We start from the raw sequence: 27,018 nt of genomic DNA on the forward strand, positions 1-27,018 counted from the left end.
ACAATCGGCTGCTTCATATAACATTCGGGCTACGTTTTTGTAAGACACATACTTGGCGAAAGATGACTCAACGCTCTTAAGAACCAATTAAACTGGCCTGAATTGGCTTTTTCGGAGCACATTTGCACAAATATAAATTTTTGTATGTTGAAAGAACATATAAAGAGCGGACCCCCCCCCCGTTGTGCAATGGATTGTGCCACAGTGCACACCCATAATCTCACATACGTTTTACCAATCTTGGCAGTGTTGCTGAGCCAGGACACGAGGCCCAATGCTTCCTTATAAAGAAATAAAGTAAATAAAATTTAGTCAACAGGTGAGTCACCCCAAGCCTTTTGGCACGCCTTCCAGCTGCTGTTTAAAAAGGACAGAATATGCCGGAACCTGCCTAATCTAGCAGGGAAATAGTATGCAGCATGTACGAGGGGGCTAGGAAACAAGAACAGTGTTTGAAGCTGTAATCGAGTTCCTGATCAGATCTGTCTGCAGTCTGATTCTGTTTTGAGCATAAAGTTATAGCTTTGACTTTGGTATTCAATGAAAAGGCACAGCAACCGCACGAATGCAAGCAACATTGATTCAGCACTGCAGTTACCTTAAACACTTCAACAGTGTGTGACTCAAGAGTGCCCCCAGCAGGAAAGTACCAATTTCCATCACAATCTTCACTAAAAGTCAGCTTCCTGTTTCTGGGCTACATCAAATGATCTCACCGTTTCTCACCTAAGCATTTGTCCACACAGCAAAACAATTATTTATTTCCCTCCATCTGGATGGGGAATATTTTTCCAAAGCAAGACGATGCAAAATTCCGTGCAGAGCACGGAGTGATTTGTCACTGCTCAGCCGACATCCAGGAATGACCAGCAGAAATGGTGGGCAGCACGGTAGCACAGTTGTTAGCACAGTTGCTTCACAGCTCCAGGGTCCCAGTTTCGATTCCCGGCCTGGGTGATCGTGCGGAGTCTGCACGTTCTCCCAGTGTCTGCGTGGGTTTCCTCCGGGTGCTCCGGTTTCCTCCCACAGTCCAAAGATACGCAGGTTAGGTGGATTGGCCATGCTAAATTGCCCTTAAGTGTCCAAAAAGGTTAGCTGGGGTTACCAGGTTATGGGGATAGGGCGGAGGCATGGGCTTACATAGGGTACTCTATCTAAGAGCCAGTGCAGACTCGATGGGGCGAATGGTCTCCTTCTGCACTGTAAATTCTATAAAATGTCTTCCGATTAACAATCAGGAAGAAGACTGAAGCCACTATCTTCAGTCCCTGCCACAAATTCAAAACGGTAATTCCAATGATCCCTCCGACCAGCATCCAAGGCTGCACTAGACCATTTGTAATCTTGACATTCTACTTGACTCTGAGCTGAGTTTCTGACTTGATGGGCAGCACGGTAGCACAGTGGTTAGTACTGTTGCTTCAGAGCTCCAGGGTCCCAGGTTCGATTCCTGGCTTGGGTCACTGCCTGTGCGGAGTCTGCACGTTCTCCCCGTGTCTGCGTGATTCCTCCAGTTGCTCCGCTTTGCTCCCACAAGTCCCGAAAGATGTGCTGTTAGGTAAATTGGACATCTGAATTCTCCCTCTGTGTACCCGAACAGGCGCCGGAATGTGGCGACTAGGGGCTTTTCACAGTAACTTCATTGCAGTGTTAATGTAAGCCTACTTGTGACAATAAAGATTATTATTATTATATCCTCTCTATCACCAAGACTGCCTACTTTTCACCTTTGTGACTGTAGCCATGTCTGCCCCTCTCTTAATTCCTCTGCTGCTGAAATATTCATGCATGCCAATTGTTATTTCGAGACTTAAATAATCACATGCTCTTCTGCAGCTCCCCATCTTCCATAAACATGAGCTCATCCAAAACACTACTTCCCACATGCCCACTCACATCGAGACCTATTCATCCCTCACCCATGTGTGCATTGACCAAAGCTCTGGAATTCCCTACCTAAAATTTGCCCCTCTCTCCTCCTTTAAAATGCTCCTTACAAATTACCTCTTTAACTAAATCTTTGTTCGGTTGTCCAAATATCTCCTTATTTAGCTCAGTGTTTGACACTGTTCCTTTGAAGCACCATAGGATGTTTTATTACAATAAAGGTGCTATATAAATGCAAGTTGTTGTTGACGATGAAAGGAAATTGCTGAACAAACCATTGCGAAAAAGATGTTCCAACAGGTTTCACTTTATGCTATTATTATGCTCTGTTATCAGTATGGTCCTTCACTGCTATTAAACTGGAAAGGAGCTGTTTGAGATAGCACAGAACATGTCGTGGGAGTTTGCTTTACTTAAGATGCCATTAGCAGATAAAATGTTGCTGTCACTTCATGCCTTAATTACATGAGGTGATTAAAGCTTTGGTTGCCAATTGTAATATTAAAAAATTCTTCATCACTTCACCACCCACTCCCCCCCCCCCATCCCTCAACATGCCTGGTGGCGCTATGTGCATAGAATCGGCTGGTGAGCTTACATCGACAGATGCAATCTTTACCTGAGCGTCCACCATGTTATGGAATAAAATCACTGTCGACCAAATTATTGTTGCCAATCCTGCAAGAAGGAAGCAGCCATTTCTTTGAAGCTGTTTCCTGAGGCAGGCTGGTTGAAGACTGACACAGCCTGTTAAGAGAGGCAATAAACTGGGTTTGAGTTTCAAGAAACCTCAAAACTCAAGATCACTACTTTATAGATCAAACATTGGAAAATTCATTTATGCAATTTATTAGATCAGAATGGTGGTTAGGGAGACTTCCGGACACAGGCAGTGCTGTAGTTCAAACTGGAAATGTTAATCTGCAGACATTATCTCATTGCTCTGGAGGCAATATCTTTAGTCTGGATAGAGTATTGTGGCGGTTATGTTACTGGCCCAGTAATGCAGAAAACATGAATTCAAATCCCACCACTGCTGTTCGACAACTTTAATTATTTTTTAAAAATCTGGAAATAAAATATTTATTTCAGGTAAGTAAACGTGACATTGAAGCTGTCAGGCTGTCATTCGCTAATTTCCTTTGAAGAAAGAAAGGCTTGAATTTATACAGTTATTGCGAGGCTATTTTTAAAAATGCGATTTCTCCGGCGCCAAGGGCCCGGGATGGATCCCAGCTCCGGGTCACTGGCTGTGGGGAGTTTGCACATTCTCCCCGTGTCTGGGTGGGTCTCACCCCCAAAACCCAAAGATGTGCAGGGTAGGAGGATTGGCCATGCTAAATTGCCCTCAGTGTCCAAACGAAAAGGTCGGGTGGGGTTACTGGGTTATGGGGATAGGGTGGAGGTGTGGGCTTAGGTAGGGTGCTCTTTCCAAGGGCCGGTGCAGATTCGATGGGCCGAATGGTCTCCTTCTGCACTGTAAATTCTATGAATTGGGAAAAAAATAATTTGGTACTCCAAATTTATTTTAAAAAATAAATGATTTGTCAACTTTCAACTGACTGGTAACTGTTAAATTTGAACAGAGACAGAGCAAATTGCTTAAAAATGCAAGGCTACATTTCAAAGTGAAGGTGAGTAACCAACAAATCACCTTCAGGGGAGTGTGAAGAGAGAGCCATTTCCTACAATCCAGACACACACTGAAACTTGTAACTGTCTCAGAAAGAGACATTAAAAATGCAAAGTACTGGATATTGAAACAATAGCTGTCACAGACAGATGCACTCAAACCTTTTGGAAATACACAATCTATTTCAAGGTAAGACTGCCTAGACATCGGAGTGATTGCAAGTTGGCAGTTTCCAAAGCCTACATCAGTGGAAACAAACTGAGGGCTTCTCGCACCTTTTCCCTTTGGGAATAAGCATGTGGCCCGGTTTAATAAGCCAACCGAGATCTCATAATAATTGCAACATTCTCTAGTAAAGTCGCCGTAGTGCCAGATGACCATAGGCTGCTTTCCCTTTTGAAGGGGAAAGCTGGCTGGTGGTGATTTAATCTGAGGATCACAACACCTCAGGCAAAGGGCAAGGTTGAAAACATGGACCTTCATGAATAATCTCAGCTGGTGCGGGAATTGAACCCGCGCTATTGTCCTCATTCTGCATCATGAACCAGCTGCCCAGCCAGCTGAGCAAAACCGGCCCCCATTACATCTGACTGCATCCAAGAAACTAGCTAACTTAATTCGGCTGCAACGTTTAAAATATATGCTTCAAGCACAGTAAAAGGACACTGAATCATCTATTCTTTTACCTTTGTTATTGGACTTTACCTCCCCTTATTTCTGATTTCTGTGTGTGAGGACATATGTGCGGACCCAAAGGACGGCATGAGAGTCAAAAGCTTGGTGCTGTGTTTCTATTATTTTTCCACCAGTTTAGCGGTTGATAAATTTACTCTTTCTTTGACTCAGAACCTTGCTTGATTGACTCCTTATTGCTCACAGTTTAAATAGTTAAATACATTCCGATTTGGAATAATTTATATCCTCGTAAAAAGATACTTAAACCTTTGTTGTGGCCAAAATAGAAGTCAAATAATTGGGAGCCAATTCATCCCTCCTCACCTGATCGTAACACAGCATCTTTCTCGACCACTGCATGTCTCAAAAGCGGTTTACAGCCAACAAAGTGTTTTTGAAGTGTAGTGACTGTTGCAAACAGCTGCCAATTTGCACAAAGCAAGCTCCAACATGCAGCAACTAATATAAACCAGATTCTGTTAATGTGATCGTTTGGAGACTTGGGCGGAGAGATGGCAGATGGAGTTTAATCCGGACAAATGTGAGGTAATGCATTTTGGAAGGTCTAATGCAGGTAGGGAATATACAGTGAATGGTAGAACCCTCAAGAGTATTGAAAGTCAGAGAGATCCAGGTGTACAGGTCCACAGGTCACTGAAAGGGGCAACACAGGTGGGGAAGGTAGTCAAGAAGGCATACGGCATGCTTGCCTTCATTGGCCGGGGCATTGAGTATAAGAATTGGCAAGTCATGTTGCAGCTGTATAGAACCTTAGTTAGGCCACACTTGGAGTATAGTGTTCAATTCTGGTTGCCACACTACCAGAAGGATGTGGAGGCTTTAGAGAGGGTGCAGAAGAGATTTACCAGGATGTTGCCTGGTATGGAGGGCATTAGCTATGAGGAGCGGTTGAATAAACTCGGTTTGTTCTCACTGGAACGACGGAGGTTGAGGGGTGACCTGATAGAGGTCTTCACAATTGTGAGGGGCATAGACAGAGTGGATAGTCAGAGGCTTTCCCCCAGGGTAGAGGGGTCAATTACTAGGGGGCATAGGTTTAAGGTGCGAGGGGCAAGGTTTGGAGGAGAAGTACGAGGCAAGTTTTTTTTACACAGAGGGTAGTGGGTGCCTGGAACTCGCTGCCGGAGGAGCTGGTGGAAGCAGGGACGATAGTGACATTTAAGGGGCATCTGGACAAATGCATGAATAGGATGGGAATAGAGGGATACGGACCGAGGAAGTGTAGAAGATTTTAGTTTAGTCGGGCAGCATGGTCGGCACGGGCTTGGAGGGCCGAAGGGCCTGTTCCTGTGCTGCACTTTTCTTTGTTGTTCTTTGTGATATTGATGGAGGAATTCTGGCCAGGACACATGGGATAGCTTCCTTGTTCTTCTTCAAACAATGTCATAGATCCAACTGACGAGACAAACGAGAAGGCATTTGAGGCCTCAGTTTAACATCTGATCTGATGGTGCCTCTGACAGTGCAGCTCTCTCTCAAGACTGCACTTGATTTTTTGTGCTCAAGTCCTGGAGTGGGACTTGAACCAATAAACGTCTGACTCAGCTACCAATTAAGCCATGACTGGCATGGCAAGGGAAGATGGGTCTAACTCATGTAGGATTCCAGTACACAATGGGCAGAATTTAATGATCACAGCGGCAGGCCTGTCCACTGGCGAAAGAATCAGTGACAACGCCGACGCAGGCATTCCCGGAAGCCCTGAAGGGATTAAATCCCACTCAGGCAGTCACCTGCCTGACGCCAGAGTTCCTAGGACCTGGCGGGCATATGTTCCGCCTGCGAGAGCTGCTGGCCAATCAGAGGCCCAAAGCTCTTCAGTACCAATAATGTCATTGGGAGAAATGGTACTGCAGTAATCTCGAGGAGAATGATCATTGCTAGAGTCCTGGAACACAGGTAAATGGGATGGGCTTGCTGAGGTTGGTGTAAAGGGCAGGGAGGGTCTTACTCTGTGGGTATAGACTGCCTGAAAAGTCCCCACCCCTCCCCCCATTAACTGGCTGAAGGCTTCCCGGTGCCTTGTCCACATGACATGGCCTCCAGCTCTCACTGCTGGTTGAATAGGAGTGTCAGTTGGCTGAGGCCCTTAAGTAGCTACTTAAGAGTCTTAATTTGCCTCTGATAGGAAGACTATCTTTGACTCTTCCTACCCTCGACTTAATTGGGGTGAGTCAGGAAGGTGTTGAGCTTCACACTCTGAAATTTCCCAGCCCCTTATACAGCCCCACTGGCCTTCCAGCCCGCTCCTGTGCAGGCATTAAATTTCCCCCAATTCATTTGTCTCTTAAGTGCTCCCTAAAATGGTCTGGCAAGTCACTCGGTGATTCAAGAACATAGATTTAGGTCAACTAGGGATAGGAAAATATATGTTATCCTCATCAATGATACCCACATCCAAATAATGATATATTTTTATAAAAATGAAAGCGTTAAGAAGCCAATCAGAAACTGTGGGCGAGATCTTCCGGCTGTTCATGCTAGCGGGGTCTTTGGGTCCCGCTGACGATGTACCCCTGCCGTGGGTGTCCTGGCAGCGTGGGGTGGATTCAATGGGAAATCCCATTGACAGCGGTGGGCTGGGATGATCCCGCCGCCGGCCAACGGTGGTTCCCCTCCCGCCGCCGAGAAACATGCCGCGTGGAGGCCAGAGAATCCTGTCCTATTTCTCGGTTAGCTGAACTCCGATAGTTTTTATACAGACACGTGTGCGCGACATGGCTGAATTCAGATACATTCACAAAGAACATAATCAAATGTATGAATGAGAGAAAGAGAAAATAGACAATTAGTACAGGACCAAAAATGAATCAAAATCCCAAGCAGCCGGCACCTGTTTAGATTTTATCAATCCTTATCTAAGTTTGGCAACAGATTTATTGGCACAATTTGACAGTGCCCTTGTCAGTTTATTCTGCCTATATTGATGTATGACAATTCTGTGCTACCTATTTGCATACACATAACAAACATCCTTGTAGTCATAGTGATAAATACAGAAGAGTATAAACAATAACCATTTGTGATTTGAAGATAGTCTCGACAGTCCGTACCCTGGGGAACAAGAGCCTCAGCAACATAACAACCCTAAATCATGCGATCCAGAAAACTATACTGTAAGGAAGTTCACAGTGAGAATAAACGGGGTTTGTATTCAATCATTAAAAAAACTGGGTTCACCCTGCATGTTGATTTTAGTATAAAAATTGAATCGCATTAAAAAAAAGTTATTATTAATAGTATTTGGTTCCAAACAATCCTGTGGCCTTGCTGAACTGCACAGTGAATCATTGAACAAATCCGTTAACTACTTCGAAATTGTTTATTTTTTCGTTTTTTGTGTATTGTGTGGACAGACTCAGTTAAAAAAGAAATAAGGAACTTAAAAGTAAAAGAAAGCTACTGCAGATGCTGGCAATCTGGAAGGAGGAGAGAAGATGCTGGAAATACTCAGCCGGTCAGGCAGCATCTGTGGAGATAAAAACTGAGCTAATGTTTCAGGTTTAGGACCTTCATCATAATTTGAAGGTTTGCGAACTTGGATTTCAATATGTACGCCTGCCTTTCTCAGCTCACATCTCTGCTGGACAATACACAGCAGTTCTTCAGAGTGGAGAAAGGGTTAAGTTACTTCCCGGCCATTAAACCGCCAAGGAAATGAAAGCTACTGTGTAGAAAACAGTTCAATTTGCAACAATGAATTCAAAAAATTAGATGATTGCCAAACACAGAATGCTCTTCCATTGTAAATCTGGGCAATATGTTGATCTAATTCCTTTCTTATATAAAAGGCTTTGTAGATTGTATGGATTCAGGCCGTGAAACAGCAACATCAACGTTGGTATCGCAAAACAGGAGGATGTATATTCATTCTCAGAATCTGCTTAGTGTCTGATCTGTGGTTGACCACAATGGCTGCAGCATTTTCCTTCAGCTGCTGAGGGAGAAACAGGAGTTCAGCTTTGGGAGCACCAAATGTACCCAGCTGCCAGCTCAATAAGGATGTCAGTGTAGGAATAGGCCGAGGTATCCACTTGTTCACTTTTGCAGTAAAATCGTTAATTAATTAATTTAAGAAAACACAATAACCTATTTTGAAAATTGTTACCTTTTTAAGTGTTGCGAACTTCAGCCATGGTGCAGGCAGGATGAAGTTAAAATGAGCCTCAGTACCACCCTGGGTAGGGTGGGGGGGGAGGAGGTATGGACCAGGAGAAGAGAAAGAAACTCACTCACATACCTACTGTTACTCTGCTTGTGTGAAGACCAGCGGAGGCAGCATTAGGTTCAATTATTCTGCCTGGCCCAGGTGACCAGCCTGCTAACTGAGGAGAATGGTCATTTGCCTGAGGTATCAAAGGGCACTTCACATCTGTGGTCTCTTACCTGGCATGGAGAGGAAATGAAAAAAAAAAAAGCAGCATATAATATTGGTGAAGGGACTACGGCAATTTAAATTAGTGGGTACTTTTTTCCTTATTGACCAGAAACATATTTGTTGTTTATCAGGCTGTTATGAGAATCTTGGAAACATACACTGTTTTGTCAGGATAGGAGCTTATATTACATAAAGCATATTGCCTTTCTCTGGTGCTACGGTGGGTTGCGCACATCTTGCTTAACTTATAAGGCTGCGTTCTCATTGTTTTGAGAACGCACATCCTGAAGTCAAACAGGGCTCATAAGCAGATTGCAAGGTCAATTAATGGAGATCTGACTCAATAAAGGGCTGGACTGGGCAATAAATATTCCTAAACATGAGGGGTTCGATTCTCTGCTCCCGCGCCGGTTTGGAGAATCGCCTGGCGCGCCATTTTTCCCCGCGACGCCGTTCCGACGGCCTCCCGCGATGCACCCAAATGGCGGGAACGGCCCCGTCGAGTTCTGCGCGGCGCAGGCCGGAGAATCACCTGGTACACCCAAAATGGCGATTCTCCGATACACCCGCTATTCTCCGGCCCGGATGGGCCGAGTGGCCTGCCCAAAACGACGTCATCCCGCCGGTGCCATCCACACCTGGTCGCTGCCGGCGGGAACAGCGCGGGAACGCTGGGGGGGACGGCCTGTGGGGGGGGGGGGGCGAGGGGGGTTCTTTCACCGGGGTTGCACTCAAAAGGGGTCTGGCCCACGATTGGTGCCCACCGATCGGCAGGCCGGCCTCTCTGAAGGAGGACCTCCTTTCCTCTGCCGCCCCGCAAGACCCATCCGACATCTTCTTGCGGGGCGGCCTCAGGGAGGACGGCAACCACGCATGCACGGGTGACACCAGTTATGCGGCGGATGACGCGGTGCCGCTTTTATGCGGCGCCAATGCCTGGCACGCACTGACAACGCTGCTTTAGCAACACGCCCCCCGAGTTTCACGTGGCCCCGATCCTAGCCCATTTTCGGGCCTGAATCGGTCGAGATCGGGGCCGTTTCGCGCCGTCGTGAACCTCAACGGCGTTCACGACGGCGTGGGCACTTAGTCGCGGGAGTGCAGAATCGGGCCCGAGATGTTCAGGTAAGATACGGAAGGAAAGCGGGAAGGAGGGGGTGTAGTATTAATGAGGGAGAATATTACTGTGCTGGAGGGCGAGTCACGACTCCGTCCCTGAGTAAGCGGTGATATTGCGGGCGGCTGACGGTGACGAATGTGATATAAAATAGTTACTTTAGAGATATTAGTTAATGTAATGTAGAAATAAGCCACTTTGATTCTGTCAAGTAGAGACAAAGGATCTTAGACCGCATGGAAAAAAGCAGGAAGAGGTGTGTCTATGAGAGTGATGCTGAATTGATAGGGGCCGGAGAAAGGGATTGGAAGTGAGCCAATCAGAATAGATCAAACAAGTCAGGAGGGACATAGGATGACCTATGGGTGTCGAGTATGTGAAACTTGATGCCATTTGAATGTATCAGTACTGATCTCTTTGTCTGGGACATTCACTTAGTCCCGGAGCTGCAGAGAGCAACATGTTATCTGTATCACTGTGGACTAAGTTTAGCTTGCAAGCTGAATAAAATAACTAATGTTATACTTGCAAATCCATCTCGACTTTTATTGAGGCCAGACTGACGGATAAAGAAATTTGGGATTCAACATTTGGTGCCGAAACGCGGGATTTCTCAGGGCGATCCTGGTCCAACTGCGAAATCAGAATTAGACTGATTATGAACAGGAGGATGGGGAACAAGGGGCCCTCAATGTAGAACTGGAAAATAACCGCGCATTGATTGTTCCCCTCTTCTTATCGTCTGATTAGTCTGGTCACTCGCGGTTGGCACAGAAAGACCGCCTCGACGAAATCACAGGTCAGTCTGGGGATTAGCAATTTAATTGATGGGATTAAATTTGTTGATTCGGCTTGGGTTAGGGTTTTGGGTTGATGTGACATCTCAAATGATGATTCAATTCCAAGTATAAGGGTTCAGAGGCTGATGGGACTTCAGTAGTGAAGGTTCAGTCTATTATATGGGTTCAGGGGCTGATGGGACTTCAGTAGTGAAGGTTCAGTCCAGTATAACTGTTTTTAAATCTGAAGATGGTTCAACTCTATGTGTGAGTGTTTTAAATATATAGTTGATTAAGCTAAAATTGTCTTCTTGGACTGTATTGGCGAAAAACGCAGTTCCGAGGACTAGTTGAGATTGTGGGGAATGCTGCATATTGGTTGAAGCAGAAGTCTCTCAAAGGGTTAACAGCAGCAGGCAAAATCAAAAGACAGACAGTGCTTCTCACTCAGGCTTTGAGATAACAGCAGCAGCCTGTAGTGTAATCGGATACCTTTCCTTTGAGTCAGTGAACACCAGCAAAGTTACGTTTTGAATTAATTAAAGGAAACCAGTGGGTTTCTCCACCTCTTTGATAAAAGTTATTATTTACGAAAGCAATGATTGAAATTGCCAGAATCTTAAGTTTTACTTACTTGAAATAATGTTTATCTCATTTTATCAGGAGATTGATAGAAACTTAAAGGAGGTCACGGACAGCATTTTGTGTAAATCTGGAGATGATAGTTGATTTTGCCAACACTTATGTGAATGTAAAAGGAAAAAAAAACTTGTTAAAAGAAAAACTGTTAAGATAAAGAAATAATTAAGTTGTAAATGTTATACAAGTTTGTGTTAAGCAAATTGTAAATTTGGTTCTGAGTTGAGATCAGAGCAAAGCTTGCAAGTTGCAGTAATTCAATTTGAATTTTCAAACATTTTAAAGTTTTAAATAAAAAGCGCAAGTAGAGACAGGAAAGACGCGGGTCAAACAAGAGATGAGCTACGTAGTTCAATGGCTGGCCTTGAATTGACAGAAAAAGAAAAATTCAATAATTTGGAAAAGTCAGTAAAAGTTCCGTCTGCACCCATAGCATGGTCTGCGCTCATTCCAGAACCACCAGAGTACAATAATATATACCCAGTCATTGCTCCCCAGATTCCAAATATGCCAGAAACTCAAGCCCTTTTGGGTGATAGTGTGGGTCCTGATTTACCAACTTCACGACCAGAAGAGCAAAAGGAACTCTGTCCCACAAGCCCAGTTAGCTCTAGGACAAGATCTCGGACAGCGAGAGAGAGGCTTGACCCTCACCAGAAACAATTAAGCATATCACCTAAGTCTCTCCAAACTAAGGAGAAACCACAAGATTCAGGAACAAAGGAAGCTGAAACAACTTCTTTTGAAGAGAAAGAACTCCCCCTAGTGACAGGGAGAGACGTTGAAGTCTTGGAACAACCAGGGGAAATAGCTAGAGTGCCCCCTGGTGACATTCGGAGACAGTTACCGATTAGGAAGATGCGAAACCCCGACGCAGTGACTGCGGAAGCGAACCCCACGATAGACGTTTACTTCCCATGGACACCCAGTGAGATGATGGCTATTATGTCTACAATCCCAGATAGAAAAAAATCTCCTGCTGCCTTCATGGATTCCTTGAGGACTACCATCTCAATTTATCAAGCTGATTTAAGGGACCTCTGGGCCCTAGTCCAGCAGATTTTAACACCAGCAGAGTACCGCAATTATCTTAACCACCTGAATTATGCAAGTCATGCCGCACTTCAGCAGGCCTATGCGTTAGACGACGATAGAAGGACACAGATCTTGAATGCGTTGAATAGCACATTTCAAAGGCCCATAAATCTTTCTGTTATCTTAGACCTAAAACCTAAGAAGACTGAAGAGCCAGAGGAATTTCTGGAGCGTTTTAATGAAATCTACCGGGGGCAGTCAGGCGATTTGCTGTATCAAAATGGTCAGAATTCCCCTCAATATTGTGCTATGTTAATGCATTGCCTACCACCTTCTGTGGTTACTGCTGTGAAATGTAATAACATGAATTGGACAGAGAACGACCCTTCCCAGATGGCAAGGGCAGTCAGATTTTATTGGAAGGAGGGTGTAGGCCAAGAAGGAGGCTCAGTTACAAAGGTTAAGACTGAGTATGTAATGAAAAAGGATGATTGGCGATCCCAACAAGCGGCAGAAATGGTAGTTTATCAGCAGGAGCCCCAATATTGTGACTTTTGGTGGGTGGATCAGCGAGGAGGAGGATACCAAACCCACCCAAAGGGACCCTCACCTCCTTTTTATGGCCCACCGAACGAATCAACAGCTCTACAACCGCAGCCCCCTCTGAGGGGCCATTGGTCTACTGGAAGAAGAGGACGGGGCAGAAATAGAGGGAGCAATGCATGTTTTAATTGCGGCCGTATAGATCACTGGCAACAGGAATGCCCCTTTAAAAGACAGGCAGTAGAAGGAGATTATCCGACCCAAAGGAGAGGGTACCCACCAAGGGGAGGACAGACGAGATACACTGACTTCTCCCAGGAAAACCCTTTCCCAACACAGGATTGACTAGCTAATTTAGCCATAAGGACTCTCCAATCGGACAGGGAACCTATTATCTCTCTGCAGATAGGAGATCAACATCACTCATTTGTAATCGACATCGGGGCAGCCATGTCTTCTGTGCAATCAGCACTTAAATTACCATTATCCGACCACACGCAGCAATTGTCAGGGTTCCAAGGACAGGTGTGTGAGTATCCTATTTCTGAACCTGTGACAGTCACTTACGAGAATAAGTCTGCAGAGCATCAGTTTGTAGTGACTACTGGATTGGACTGTAACTTGTTGGCCCGAGATTTACTGTGTATCTTCCAGCTACAGCTAGAATGCGGAGATGAGGGGGTAACGGTTACATCATGGAGGATGAGACAACAGTGCTATATTTCTATCACCCCCCAGTGGTGGACGTTAGACGTTGAACAGTCACTGCATCACGTTACCCTGGCCGATGACAGAACTGGACGAAACAGGGAGTTGGAGGACAAATACCGGCCATTACTTGAGACCGAATGGCCAGTCAAGGTTACAGCCACAGTCACGGGAAAAGAAGGTACAGCCGATTTTGTGACAATATCACCACATTTATGGCCACAGTCAGCTTCGGTAAGCCCTCATATTACACGTCAGGTCCATGACCAGTACCATGCCAGGGATATGGGGCGAATGGTCAGGAGGGCAGTGGATCATTCGGATCCAACAGAGTACGCACTTCAAGTCATGCCAGACGGCACTACCATAAAAAATTTTGAGGTCCCTGAAACAATTAACACTCGACTGCAGCATCACAGGGGGACATGATGTGTTGGAATATGTCAATCCACAGGTCTGGGCGGAATACCCATCACAAGTGGGAAAGACAAATGTTACACCTATTAAGGTGATGATTAAGGATCATGTAAAGCTACCTTCCATTCGACAATACCCCCTGAAATCTCAAGCTGCTCCATCAATAGATAAAGTAATTCAAGAGCTGTTGAAACAGGGTATTTTGGTCCCTTGCCAATCAGAATGTAACACCCCCATACTTGCTGTGCCTAAACCAGCCAAACCAGACCAGTACCGATTAGTACAGGATTTACTTTCAATCAATGCCATCGCATAGCCGTTACATGCTCTCACCCTCCAACAGGATATTACGGTGTATAGCTCTCACTCGGTCATCGCACTACTGAGGCAACTGCAGACTCAGCATCATACCGCAGCTCGTCTGAATAGGTATGAGATATACCTTTTGAACAATCCACGTCTGACATTTAACCACTGTACCACTATCAATCCAGCCTGTTTTCTTAGTGGTCCCCCTGTCCATGAAGACGCACCTGGCCACGACTGTTTAGCCTTGATTCAGGAAACTACCACAATAAGGGGCGATTTGAGTGACATTTCGTCAGAACAACCTGACATGATTATGTGTGGTCAAATATCCCACCGGGGTTTAGTTAATGACCGACTGCAGGCCCTCCTTATGCCCGCGCAGATTTCCGTTATTAAATGCGCTGCCCACACGAATGGTACAACCCCAGTTGACGTTGGTAATGAACGAGCAGATTGTGCAGCGCGAACAGCCGCGCAAATTCAGCAAGTGATGGTGCCTAAGATGTTAAGTCAGACTAAACGATCTACTATAAATATGTCTGCTTCTGACAAGTCAATGCCAACCATCCAAGACGTCATAAGGTTACAGGAGGACGCTCCTGAGAGTGATAAACAAATGTGGAAACGGTTAGGTTGTACATATGATTCTGTTTCCTCTTTATGGACCACGCCTGCACATCAGACTTGTATGTCTGATGTGCTGGCTTTATGGGTCATTGAATGTGTACACTTTGCAACTCATTGTGGGGCTCGAGGGACTAGTGATTTGTTGCTGGACACTTGGTGGCACCCTAAAATGCAGGGGTTGGCCCAAAGTATCAGTAATCGGTGTTTGATTTGTCAGCAATATAACACCGGAAAAGGTATCCCTTGTGGGATGGGGCAAACCCCGTTGCCCAGTGGTCCCTTTGAGATGCTCCAAATGGATTACATTGAGTTGGAAAGGTGTCAATGTTATAAATATGTTTTGGTCATTGTGGATGTGTTCAGCAGATGGGTTGAGGCGTATCCGTCTATCGATAATAAAGCTGCTACTGTGGTTAAAGTCTTGATGAGGGAAATCATTCCCCAGTACGGTATACCAGCTCAGTTAAGTTCTGATAATGGGCCTCATTTTATTGGACAAATTAACAAGGAGTTTTGCTCCCAGTTGGGCATACGCCAGCAGTTACACTGTGCTTACAGACCGCAGGCAGCCGGGTTGGTTGAGAGACACAATCAGACCCTCAAAACTAAATTGGCTAAATTAAGAGCAGACACGGGACTGACATGGCTTAAGTTGCTCCCCGTTGCCCTCTTCCAGCTGTGGGTTACACCTGCGGGACCGGCCCGGCTCTCTCCCGCCGAGATTCTTTATGGCAGGCCTCTTAGAACTCCCTGGAGCCTGCAGGTTCCCAGACTGGTTCAGTTTCACCATATGACTGAAGAGATGACCACCTATGTTCTAGCCCTCACGCAAGTGCTCAAGGAACTCCATGGCCAGGTCCGCGCGGCTCACCAGCCATCGCCCCCAGTACCTAGCTCACTTTCAGTCCAGCCCGGTAGTTATGTCATGGTCAAAAATTGGACTAGGAAGGGGTCGGAGCCGCGATGGGACGGGCCCTTCCAAGTTCTCCTTACCACCCCCACAGCAGTTAAAGTGGAGGGGCGAAGTGCTTGGGTCCACCTACATCACTGTAAATTGAGTCCATCTCCACTACTGTAAAAGGTCGGATACTAACCTGCCTCCCTTCTCCAGTGCTATTTTACAGGTGTGGAGCATGATGGAGTGGCTACGCATCGTCTGTATGATATTTGGCCTCACTCCGCTTGGCGTGTTATTGGCGATGGACATGGAAAAGGGGAATATTATGTATCTGTGTAGCCCCAACCAATCTACAAGGATACATCACCTCTGCAAAGGTGATGTTCTTCGCTGCCCCCATATACGAGGACATGGTATCGACTCATGGAAGGTCATCAAAGTTAAGGAGAATGCAGGAGTCATGAAGCAGTTGCACCGGTCCCGGCGATGGGAAGGGAACATTATATGGACATTGCCTTGTTTTTGGAATACATGTAAATTCGATTTTGGATGTGTTTAGAGTGGTGCAATAAAGGTAAAATCAGGCTGTCAGAAGAGCGTAGGAAGAGGCTATGAGAAAGTGAAAGGGACTAGAGAGAGGATGGGGCGTATGAGAAGGGAAGTACAGCTAGAACGTAGGTTACCGGGAGATACACTTAAGTTAATTAAAGGCCAAACTGAGGAAAACCCGGGTAGTAAACCTTGGGAGCCCTCGGGGCAATAACCAAGGAGTTGTCTCAGCTACGGTTGTTTGCAATGCAGAACCGGTATGCTCTTGACTATCTTCTGGCCCGTGAGGGTGGGGTATGCGCCATAGTGCAGGGCATGTATATCATGGGAGTTCAAGACTTGACCGCTAACATCACTAAATTTATGGATCGCATAGGGGATCACTTGGACGGGATGCAGGATCCTGGCTCTTGGGGTAACTGGGGATTTGGAGGTTGGAAGGACTGGTTGATAAATATGGCCATGTATCTAGTGGTAGCTATCGGCTGCATCTTTGTGGGCCTGGCCATCCTTAAATGTGTGATGGGTAGAATGCGGGGTGCACTGGATCAGATCACCGCCCAAAAAAAATTAAACTGTTAAAATCCATGAGGGTGAAGCAGATGAAGGGGGGCTAAGACAGGAATTGGAAATGCAGCGACGGATCTTTTTAGATGGGGAACCGTAGCTATGGATTGGATAGTCCAGTTATCATGGAATGATAAAAGGAGGGAATGACGAATGTGATATAAAATAGTTACTTTAGAGATATTAGTTAATGTAATGTAGAAATAAGCCACTTTGATTCTGGCAAGTAGAGACAAAGGATCTTAGACCGCATGGAAAAAAGCAGGAAGAGGTGTGTCTATGAGAGTGATGCTGAATTGATAGGGGCCGGAGAAAGGGATTGGAAGTGAGCCAATCAGAATAGATCAAACAAGTCAGGAGGGACATAGGATGACCTATGGGTGTCGAGTATGTGAAACTTGATGCCATTTGAATGTATCAGTACTGATCTCTTTGTCTGGGACATTCACTTAGTCCCGGAGCTGCAGAGAGCAACATGTTATCTGTATCACTGTGGACTAAGTTTAGCTTGCAAGCTGAATAAAATAACTAATGTTATACTTGCAAATCCATCTCGACTTTTATTGAGGCCAGACTGACGGATAAAGAAATTTGGGATTCAACAACGGTTGATCTATGTGAGATGAAATGGGCTCATAGTGAATCCGCAGTGGATTTTTCATCAGGCCCAATCTTCTTTCCATTGCGGCTCACAGAACGACAGGTGAAACTTGTTTTGAAGATTCATTTCCTTGTCTCACTGTCACTTTTCCTTGTTTTGACAGTAAACATTTTGGCAAAGTTTTCCAAGTCATTGGAAAATGAAAAGCAGTGTAAAAAAAAAAAATGCTGCCAATTTACGACAAGCCTGTTGGCATATAGACCAATTTCAGCAGCATCCCTTCTCCTCTCAAATTCCTGTAGAGGCATCGGATAAATTCACTAGTGAAGGACTTCTTATTGAAACCTAGTTCACTATCAGGTTTAGTGTACATATTCCGGAGGCTGCACAGAGTTAAGACTTAGCTCAGAACAGTCAGACAGTAGAGACGGTTACCTTGCAACAATGCTCATTTCTGTAGATCTTACCATTAGGATGTTTTACAGTGATATAGCTGCAGACTGCTGTTGTTTAAGCATGAGATATAGGGGGAGATGAGAAGGGAGCTGCTGGAGTCTACTCTTGTACTCTATCTCCATTACAGCTTTCATAACATAATAACCTTTATTTGTGTCACAAGTAGGCTTACATTAATACTGCAATGAAATTACTGTGAAAATACCCTAGCAGCCACACTCTGGCGCCTGTCCGGATACACAGAGGGAGAATACAGAATGTCCAATTCACCTAACAAGCACATCTTTTGGGACTTGTGGGAGCACCCGGAGGAAACCCAGACACACACGGGGAGAACGTGCAGACTCCACACAGACAGTGACCTAGCCGGGAATCGAACCCGGGTCCCTGGAGATGAGAAGCAACAGTGCTAACTTGCAGGCAAAGGTGGTTCCATTCTCTATTGGACCAGGTCACGCTACTGCCAACTCTTATCCAAATGGTGGGGAAGTAGGAGAGAGAAAGAAACAAAAAAGGTGAGGCAGTGTCTGGAGCTGAAGACAAGGTGGACAGAAAAGTCTTCAGAGATTGATAAGAAAGTGACCATGTTCCTCTTTTGTACTGTAAGCAATGCTAAGGATGATTGAGTGCATATATAATGAAATTGAGTTTTTCCCGTCTCAAAGTATACTTATAAAAAAGAAAGCCAATGATTTCAACTCTATGAGAGTAACCTCTTGCACCACAGAAAGTATCTCTGATACTTTCATATAATCTCAGAACGGTTACAGTAGATGAGGCTATTCAGCCACCATGACCGCACCGACTCTCTGAAAGTGCAACACAGAGAGTTCCACTCACTCTGCCCTTATCCCGTTGCCCTGCAAATGTTTTCTCTTAAGGTGCTTAGCCAATTCCCTTTTGAATCTACCTCCACCACACTCTCAGGCAGTGCATTTCAGAACCTAACCACTTGCCGTATAAAAATGTTTCCCTCATGTTACCTTCGCTTCTTTTCCATTCACATTAAACCACTGATCGCTGGTTCTCAATCCTTCTGTCAATAGAAACAGTTTCTCTCCATCTGATTTTGAACACATCTATCAAATCTCCTCTCAATCTTCATTTAAGCGAATAACCACAGCTTCCCCATTCTATCCCCGGTAACTGAAATCCCTCATCACTGGAATCATACTTGTAAATCCTTTCTGCCCCCACTTTACTGCCTTCCCAGCCTCTCTGAAATCTGGTGCCCAGAATTGGACACAATACTCCTGTTAAGGCTGAACCAGTGTTTTATAATCGGCTCGATCTTCTCAAAAGGGAACAAAGTTCTTGAGTGAGCGCGTTTAGTCGCGCGTTTCCTGGTACTCGCTACGCCGAGAAACACATGGCTATTAAGCGCGACTCCCATTGGATAAGGGGCATAAACGGTGAATGCTCGACTGAGGCCGCCCTCTTTTTTTTACAGTGGGGAGCTCCGCTCGCCGGAATGTTCCGTTGTCGCGAGAGATCAGGCTATTTTTAAATGGAGGCCCCAAAAACAATCCCCGACCTCCAGCCAGCCCGAACACAACATGGGAGGGTCCCCCCGCCATCCATTCCCCCCCCCCCCGCCATCCATTCCCCCTCCCGGCCATCCATTCCCACCCGCCATCCATTCCCACCCGGCCATTCATTCCCCCCCCGGCCATTCATTCCCCCCCCCGGCCATTCATTCCCCCCCCGCCATCCCCCCCGCCATCCATTCCCCCCCGGCCATCCATTATTTCCCCCCCCCTGCCATCCATTCCCCCCCCACCATCCATTCCCCCCCGCCATTCATGCCCCCCCGCCATCCATTCCCCCCCGCCATCCATTCCCCCCCCCGCCATCCATTCCCCCCCCGCCATCCATTCCCCCCCCGCCATCCATTCCCCCCCCCCGCCATCCATTCCCCCCGCCATTCATTCCCCCCGCCGCCATCCATTCACCCCCCCACCCAAACACCCATGGCAGGCAACCCCGGTCCAATTGCCCACATGCAAAAAAAACGTCAGTTTGGTACCTTGGCAGTGCCAACTTGGCAGTACCCCTGCCAGTTGGCAGTGCCACCTGGGCATCTTAGCTGGCACACAGGTGGCCATGCCAGGGTGCCAGGCTGGCAGTGCCAGCGTACCCAGGTGGCACAAACAGTGCCAGGGCACCACCCTGCCCAAGCGGCATGCAGCTGGGGGCCTCCGATCCCCTTGAAGACCCACACAAATGCCATTCCATCTGGTCCCCGTTTGTCGGGACCAGTACCAAACAGTGCTTGCCCAAGGTCCCCGCGGAGAAGGGATTGAATCCCAAAGCCTCAGGTACCTTGGGAATCTGCACATTAGAGTAAGGCTTACTGCCTCGCTCTAAAATGCAGATTTGCCAAAAGGTGATCCCGTCCATTGCCAGCCAGGTAGATCCCGGGAGCAGGATCTCCCGGCTTTCACGGCCACGTTGTGTCGCGGTGAGATGCTTTGTCGTCTCAGCGTGGCTGGAGGATCGCATCCATAGTTTCACCAGAAATTCCTTTATTTTGTGCTCTTATGTCCTTATTTATAAAGCCTAGGATCCCAGATGTCTTGTTAACTACATTCTCAACCTGCCCTGTCACCTTCAATTACCACTGGGTCCTTCTGTACCTGACCAACCTTTCGAATTATATCCTTTATTTTATATTGCCTCTCCTTGTTCTTGCCACCAAAATGTAACACTTCACACTTTTCTGCATTACATTTCATCTATCGAGTGTGCTCCCATTCCACCAGCCCCTCTGCCCCCTCGAAGCCTATCACTCTGTTCATCACAGTTCCAAGTTTGGGGTCATAGAATTATAGAATTTACAATGCAGAATGAGACCATTCGGCCCATGGGGCAAAATTCTCCGGTATCGGCGCGATGTCCGCCGACCGGCGCCAAAAACGGCGCAAATCAGTCGGGCATCGCGCCGCCCCAAAAGTGCGGAATCCTCCGCATCTTGGGGGGGCCGAGCTCCAACCTTGAGGGGCTAGGCCCGCACCGGACTGATTTCCGCCCCGCCAGCTGGCGGAAGTGCCCCGCCAGCTGGTGCGGAAATGACATTGCTGGGCGGCGCATGCGCGGGAGCGTTAGCGGACGCTCACGGCATCCCCGCGCATGCGCTGTGGAGGGAGTCTCTTCCTCCTCCGCCATGGTGGAGACTGTGGCGAAGGCGGAAGGAAAAGAGTGCCCCCACGGCACAGGCCCGCCCGCGGATCGGTGGGCCCCGATCGCGGGCCAGGCCACCGTGGGGGCATCCCGGAGCCCGCCCGCACCGCCTTGTCCCGCCGGTAATGTAGGTGGTTTAATCCACGCCGGCGGGACAGGCATTCTAGCAGTGGGACTTCGGCCCATCCAGGCCGGAGAATCGCGGGGGGGGGGCCCGCCAACTGGCGCGATTCCCGCCCCCGCCAAATCTCCGGTGCCGTAGAATTTGGCAACCGGCGGGGGCGGGATTCACGCCAGCCCCCGGCGATTCTCCGGCCCGGCGGGGGGTCGGAGAATCTCACCCATGAAGTCTGCACCAGCCCTTGGAAAGGGCACCCTACCTAAGCCCACGCCTCCATCTTATTCCCATAACCCAGTCACCCCATCTAACATTTTTGGACATTAAAGCAGTGTTCTTCAAACTTTTTATCCGGGGACCTATTTTTACCAACCGGCCAACCTTTGGGACCCAACCCGGCCGATCTTCGCGACCCGCGCCGGCCGACCTTCGCAACCCACCATTTTCTCTTACCTTGTTTGCTGCTGACAAAAATGGAGGAAATGGTTTTGGGTCCCTTTGGCCCTCGTACACGCTCCTCCAATGGAATCTGTTGGATGAAGATGAAGCCTTCCCGTGTTGGAAAGTATGGAGTCTCCATCTGTCCAAAGTTGTGCATTTTTCCCCTGTAAAATTTCATCAAATAAACCCCCCCCCCCGAACTTGTAAAGAAAAAGAAAAATGAAATGAATAAAATAAATGAATAAACCGCCCCCCCGAACTTGTAAAACAAAAAGCTGCGACTGTTTAAAAAAAAAAAACAGCCGCACTGCGCATGCGCACCGATGATCGGGCACGCATGCGCAGTGTGGCCATATTTGTTTAACATGATTGTGGCCATTTTGAAGGCCGCTTGCAGCCGGCGTTATTAATAGCCGGCTGCTGCGGCTGTTGCGCGCAGATTTGCGCGATCGGGAGCACCGCGACGGACGGCTCTGCGACCTCCCGACACCCACCCGCGACCCACCCGCGGGTCGCGCCCCCGGGTTTGACAATGCCTGCACTAAGGGGCAATTTAACATGGACAATTTGCCTAACCTGCACATCTTTGGACTGTGGGGTGAAACCGGAGCACCCGGAGGAAGCCCACACAGACACGGGGAGAAAGTGCAAACTCCACACAGACAGTCACCCGAGGCTGGAAATAAACCGGGGGACCCTGGTGCTGTGAGGCAGCAGTGCTAACCACTGTGCCGTCGTGCCGCGCACACCAGGTCACTTGCTAATTTTGAAATTGTGCCCTACTCATCCAAGTCTAGGTCATTAATATGGATCAAGGAAAGCAGTCTTAATACTGATCACCAGGGAACACACTGTAATCCATTGTCCGGTCTGACAAAAATACATGAATTGTACACCCTATTCCCGGTCACTCAGCTAATCTTGTATCTAGGCTGCCACTCTTTATCCCATGGACTTGAACTTTGCTGACAGGCCTGGTATGCACTTTATCAAATGCATTAAAAAAAATATATATTTTAATTGGCATTTCCCATATTTATAAACAGTTGTATATATACACATCACATTTTTCTCGCCTGCGCTAATTTCCTTTATTATACAGAGGTTTAGTTTGTCCTTCGTTTAACTGACCCTACGTGCCTTTCATTGCCCTCTGGATCGGTCTATGGTTCCTCCCCCTTCTCTGTTCACCGCCTACCCCCCGGGTTGCGCAGTCTTTTGGTAACTCATCTATCTTGGTGTTTTAATAAAACCTATCAGGTCCTCTAGTAGTGTGCTTTCTGGGGCCCCAGGGTACCCCACTGTCTCTTTGCGGAGGAAGTGTTTTATTTAGAGGTGTCTCATTTGCTGTCCTTTTGCTAGCCTCCACTTCCTCGTCAGTTCGTCTAGTGTCGCCAGTCCGTGCCCTACGTAGAAGTCCTCGACCGTCAATGTGCCCCCGTCCCACCTCCATCTTTTGAAGGTGGTATCTAGCATGGCTGGGGGAATCTGTGATTGCCGCAGATGGGGGCCATGGGGAACATTTTAGTTATCCCGAAGTGTTGTCTGAGCTGGGTCCACGTTCTCAGCGTGGCCGCTACCACTGGGCTCGTTGTGTATCTTGTTGAGGGGGATGGGAGTGCTGTTGTAGCCAGGGCCCAGAGGGTCGTTCCTTTACAGGATGCCTCCTCCATTTGTACCCAATCTGTGTCAGGTTCTTGTACCCATCCCCTCACTCTTTCTGCCGTTGCTGCCCAGTGGTGGTACTGTAGGTTTGGTAAGGTCAAGCCCCCTTTGATTTTCCTTCTTTGCAGTGCCTGTTTTGGGGTTCTTGGGTTCTTCTCCCCCCCCCCCCAACCACACACACACACAGACACACACACACACACACACACAAACGCCATGATTAGACTGTCTATGCTTTGGAAAAAGGCCTTGGGGATGAAGATCGGGATGGATCTAAACAGGAAGAGGAACCTTGGCAGTACGTTCACCTTGATCGTCTGCACTCTCCCCGCCAGGGAGAGAGCCCCACCTTTGAAGGTCTCTTCTTACTTCCTCCACCAGGCTGGTCAGGTTCCACTTGTGGATCTGTGTCCAGTCTCTGGCTATCTGGATCCCCAGGTCGCGGAATCTGTTCTGGGCTGTTTTGAACGGGAGCCCCTCCAGCTCTCTCCCTCCCCCGTTTGGGTTCACTCGGAATGCCTCGCTTTTGCCCAGGTTAAGTTTGTAGCCCGAGAAGGTTCCAAACTCTCAGTCTTTGCAGTATTGCCTTCAGTCCCTCCTGTGGCTTTGAGACATAGAGGAGCAGGTCATCTGCATAGAGTGAGACTCTGTGCTCTCTGTCTCCTCTCCGGATTCCCTTCCAGCTTTTCGCGTCCCGCAGGGCTATCGCCCGGGGTATCGATGGCTAACGCGAACAAGGGTGGGGACATGGGGCAGCCCTGTCTTGTTCCTCTCTGTAGCTGGAAGTATTTAGGGCTGGTGGTGTTAGTTTGGACGCTCGCTTTGGGAGTGTTGTACAGGAGCCTCACCCAGGCGGTGAACCCTGCTCCTAGCCCAAACCGTTCCAGTACCTCGAGTAGGTATTTCCATTCGACTCTGTCGAAGGCTTTTTCTGCGTCCAGGGAGACGATCACCTCTGGTGTTCTCTCCCCGGGGGCGGGGGGGGGGGGGGGGGGGGGGGGGGTCATTATTACGTTCAGCAGCCGCCTGATGGTCGCTGTGAGCTGCCTACCCTTGAAAAAGCCGGTTTGGTCCTCTGCGACCACCTCTGGTACGCAGCCCTCCAGCCTTTTGGCCAGGACCTTTGCGAGTATTTTCGCATCCACGTTCAGCAGTGCAATGGGTCTGTATGATCCGCATTCCGTAAGGTCTTTATCTTTTTTGGGTATCAGTGAAATTGTGGCCGGCGCTAGCGTTGGGGGCAGGGTGCCCCTTGCCAGTGAGTCCGCGAACATGTCCCTTAGGTGTTGTGCCAGGACTGGTGCAAATTTTTTGTAGAAGTCCGCCGGGAACCCATCGGGTCCCGGTGCCTTCCCCGCCTGCATGGAGTTGATGCTCTCCATGGTTTCTCCCAGGTCTATTGGTGCTTCCAGCTCCACCCATCTGTCTTCCCCCACAACTGGTAGTTCCAGTCCATCTAGGAACAGTTTCATCCCCGCGTCCCCGTTGGGGGGCTCGGAGGTGTACAGTCCCCGGTAGAAGGTCTCGAATGCCCGATTGACCTCCTTTGGTTCTGTTACCAGTCTGCCTTTGCCATCCTTTACCTGCGCTATTTCCCTTGTGGCTGCCTGCTTTCTCAGCTGGTGAGCCAATAGGCGGCCAGCCTTGTCTCCGTGTTCGTAGAAGGTCCCCTGTGTCTGACGGAGTTGGTACACTGCTTTCTTAGTGGATAGCAGGTTAAAGTCCATTTGCAGCTTTTTCCTCTCCGCCAGCAGCCCTACGGTCGGGGCCTCGGAGTATTTTCTGTCAACTTCCAGGATGGAGTCCACCAGTTGTTGCCTGGCCACCCTCTCTTCCCTATCTCTGCTTGCCTTGTAGGCTATGATCTCTCCTCTAATCACGGCCTTCAGCACCTCCCAGAACGTGGAGGGTGAGACCTCCCCATTTTGGTTGTTACTCACGTAGTTGCTTATGGCCCGCGATGTTTTCTGACAGAAGGCCTTGTCGGCCAGGAGGTCCGTGTCCAGCCTCCATGTGGGGCGCTGGGCCCGGCCTGTCTCCAGCCTCACATCCATATAGTGTGGAGCGGGTCAGAGATAACAATCACGGAGTACTCCGTTCCCGTGATCCCTGGAAGCACCGATTTCCCCATTGCAAAGAAGTCGATACGGGTGTATACCTTGTGTACTTGTGGGAAGTATGAAAGTTCCTTCTCTCCCGGGTGCAGGAACCTCCATGGGTCCACCGCCCCCATCTGTTCTGTTCCATAAATGCTCCTAGTTCCCTAGCCATACCAGTCTTTTTCCCTGCTCTGGGGTTTGATCGGTCGGTCAGTGGGTCCTGTACACAGTTGAAGTCGCCCCCCCATAATCAGTCGGTGTGTGTCAAGGTCGGGGATTTCTGCCATGGTCGTCTTTATGAATTCTGTGTCATCCCAGTTGGGTGCCTACACATTTACCAGTACGACCGGTGCCCCTTCCAGGACATCGCTGACCATGATGTACCATCCCCCTGGGTCTGTAACTGTCTTGGTTTCTGTAAACCTCGTCCTCTTACTAATTAATATTGCTACTCCCCTAGCCCTTGTCCCGTAGCATGAGTGGTATGTCTGTCCCACCCAGCCCTTCCTTACCAGCCGTCGGTCCTTCTCCCTCAGGTGCGTCTCTTGTAAGTAGATTATGTCTGCTTTCAGGCTTCTTAGGCGGGTGAAGACTCTGGATCTTTTGACCGGGCCGTTGAGTCCCCTTACGTTCCAGGTAACAATCCTGGTGGGGGGGTTTTTGACGCCCCGGTCCTGCGGGGTTTCCCTTCGTTAGGGGGCCGTACAAAATGGCCGCGGTCACCGCTCTTACCATGAGGTCGGGCCCCAGGGTTTCCTTTTGTCCAGGGGGCACCCACCATGGCCGCCACATGGCTGCGCCCCTGCACTCCAGGATCTCCCTTCATCCTGAAGCCCTCCCGAGTGGCTGTTTGTGGCACCATCTTGGTTCCTCGCCCTGCTCCATGCCGCCGAGACCTGTGTTTGTGCTGCTTATCTACCTCACCCTTCCCTTTGCTTCTCTTTTGTTCTGCGCTCTCCCCCCGACTCCTCTCCCCCCCCTTATTCCCTGTTCCTCTGACCCCCCCTGTGTTCTTCCCCCCCTTCTGCCCTGCCCCCCTTCTCTTTGTGCCAGGCGCTCCCTCTCCCCTGAGAAGCGCACCGCGGCCCTCCTTTCTTCCTGCCCTCCCGTGTTAGCCCTCCTCGCTAGCAGGGTGGCCCCCCTCCCAGCACTTGCCCTGCTCTGGTCCTGTTTTACCTTCCTTTTGCTGGCCCTTGTCTCGCCCTCCTGTCTGCCTTTGTCACCCTCATTCACCTTGCTTCGCACCCCCCCATTGCATTGAGAGGGGGAACGAGCCCGGGAACGAGTCAGCACATTCCCGTGCACCAAACACGTGTGTACAGTTCGTGATCGTATTGTCTCTGTTTGCGGTCTGCCCGCTGCTCTTTGTCCCAATTCTTCCTGTCTTTTCCACCCCTGTCGCTTTCATGATGGCCGTTGTGGCTGTCCCTCCCCCAGTTTGTTCGCTCTAACAAACTCCTCCGCTGCCGCTGGGGTGTTAAAAAACAGCTCCTTCCCCTCAAATGTTACCCAGAGTTTGGCCGGGAATAACATCCCAAATTTCACATTACTTTTGTAGAGTGCTGATTTGGCCCTGTTGAATTCAGCCCTTCTTTTGGCCAGGTCCGCCCCAATGGCCTGGTACACCCTTATGGTCTTCCCTTCCCACGTGCTCGCTTTCGTCTGCCGGGCCCACT

The 27,018-nt window shown here is 48.4% G+C and overlaps 1 protein-coding gene across 2 annotated transcripts in view; it reads right to left on the reverse strand.

Annotated features, from left to right (window-relative positions):
- LOC140384644 (uncharacterized) overlaps positions 1 to 27,018 on the reverse strand; it is a 91,822-nt gene that overhangs the window by 12,902 nt on the left and 51,902 nt on the right. The window contains exon 3 of one of the 2 annotated variants that reach the window (XM_072466533.1): positions 8,457 to 8,602. The exons of the other annotated variant lie outside the window; for it this stretch is intronic. The gene's annotated coding sequence lies outside the window, so the exon portion shown is untranslated. The remainder of the gene's footprint in view (positions 1 to 8,456; positions 8,603 to 27,018) is intronic. 2 annotated transcript variants of the gene reach the window in all.

Source organism: Scyliorhinus torazame, chromosome 10 (genome assembly GCF_047496885.1).
Source record: "Scyliorhinus torazame isolate Kashiwa2021f chromosome 10, sScyTor2.1, whole genome shotgun sequence".
Lineage (NCBI taxonomy): Eukaryota > Metazoa > Chordata > Chondrichthyes > Carcharhiniformes > Scyliorhinidae > Scyliorhinus > Scyliorhinus torazame.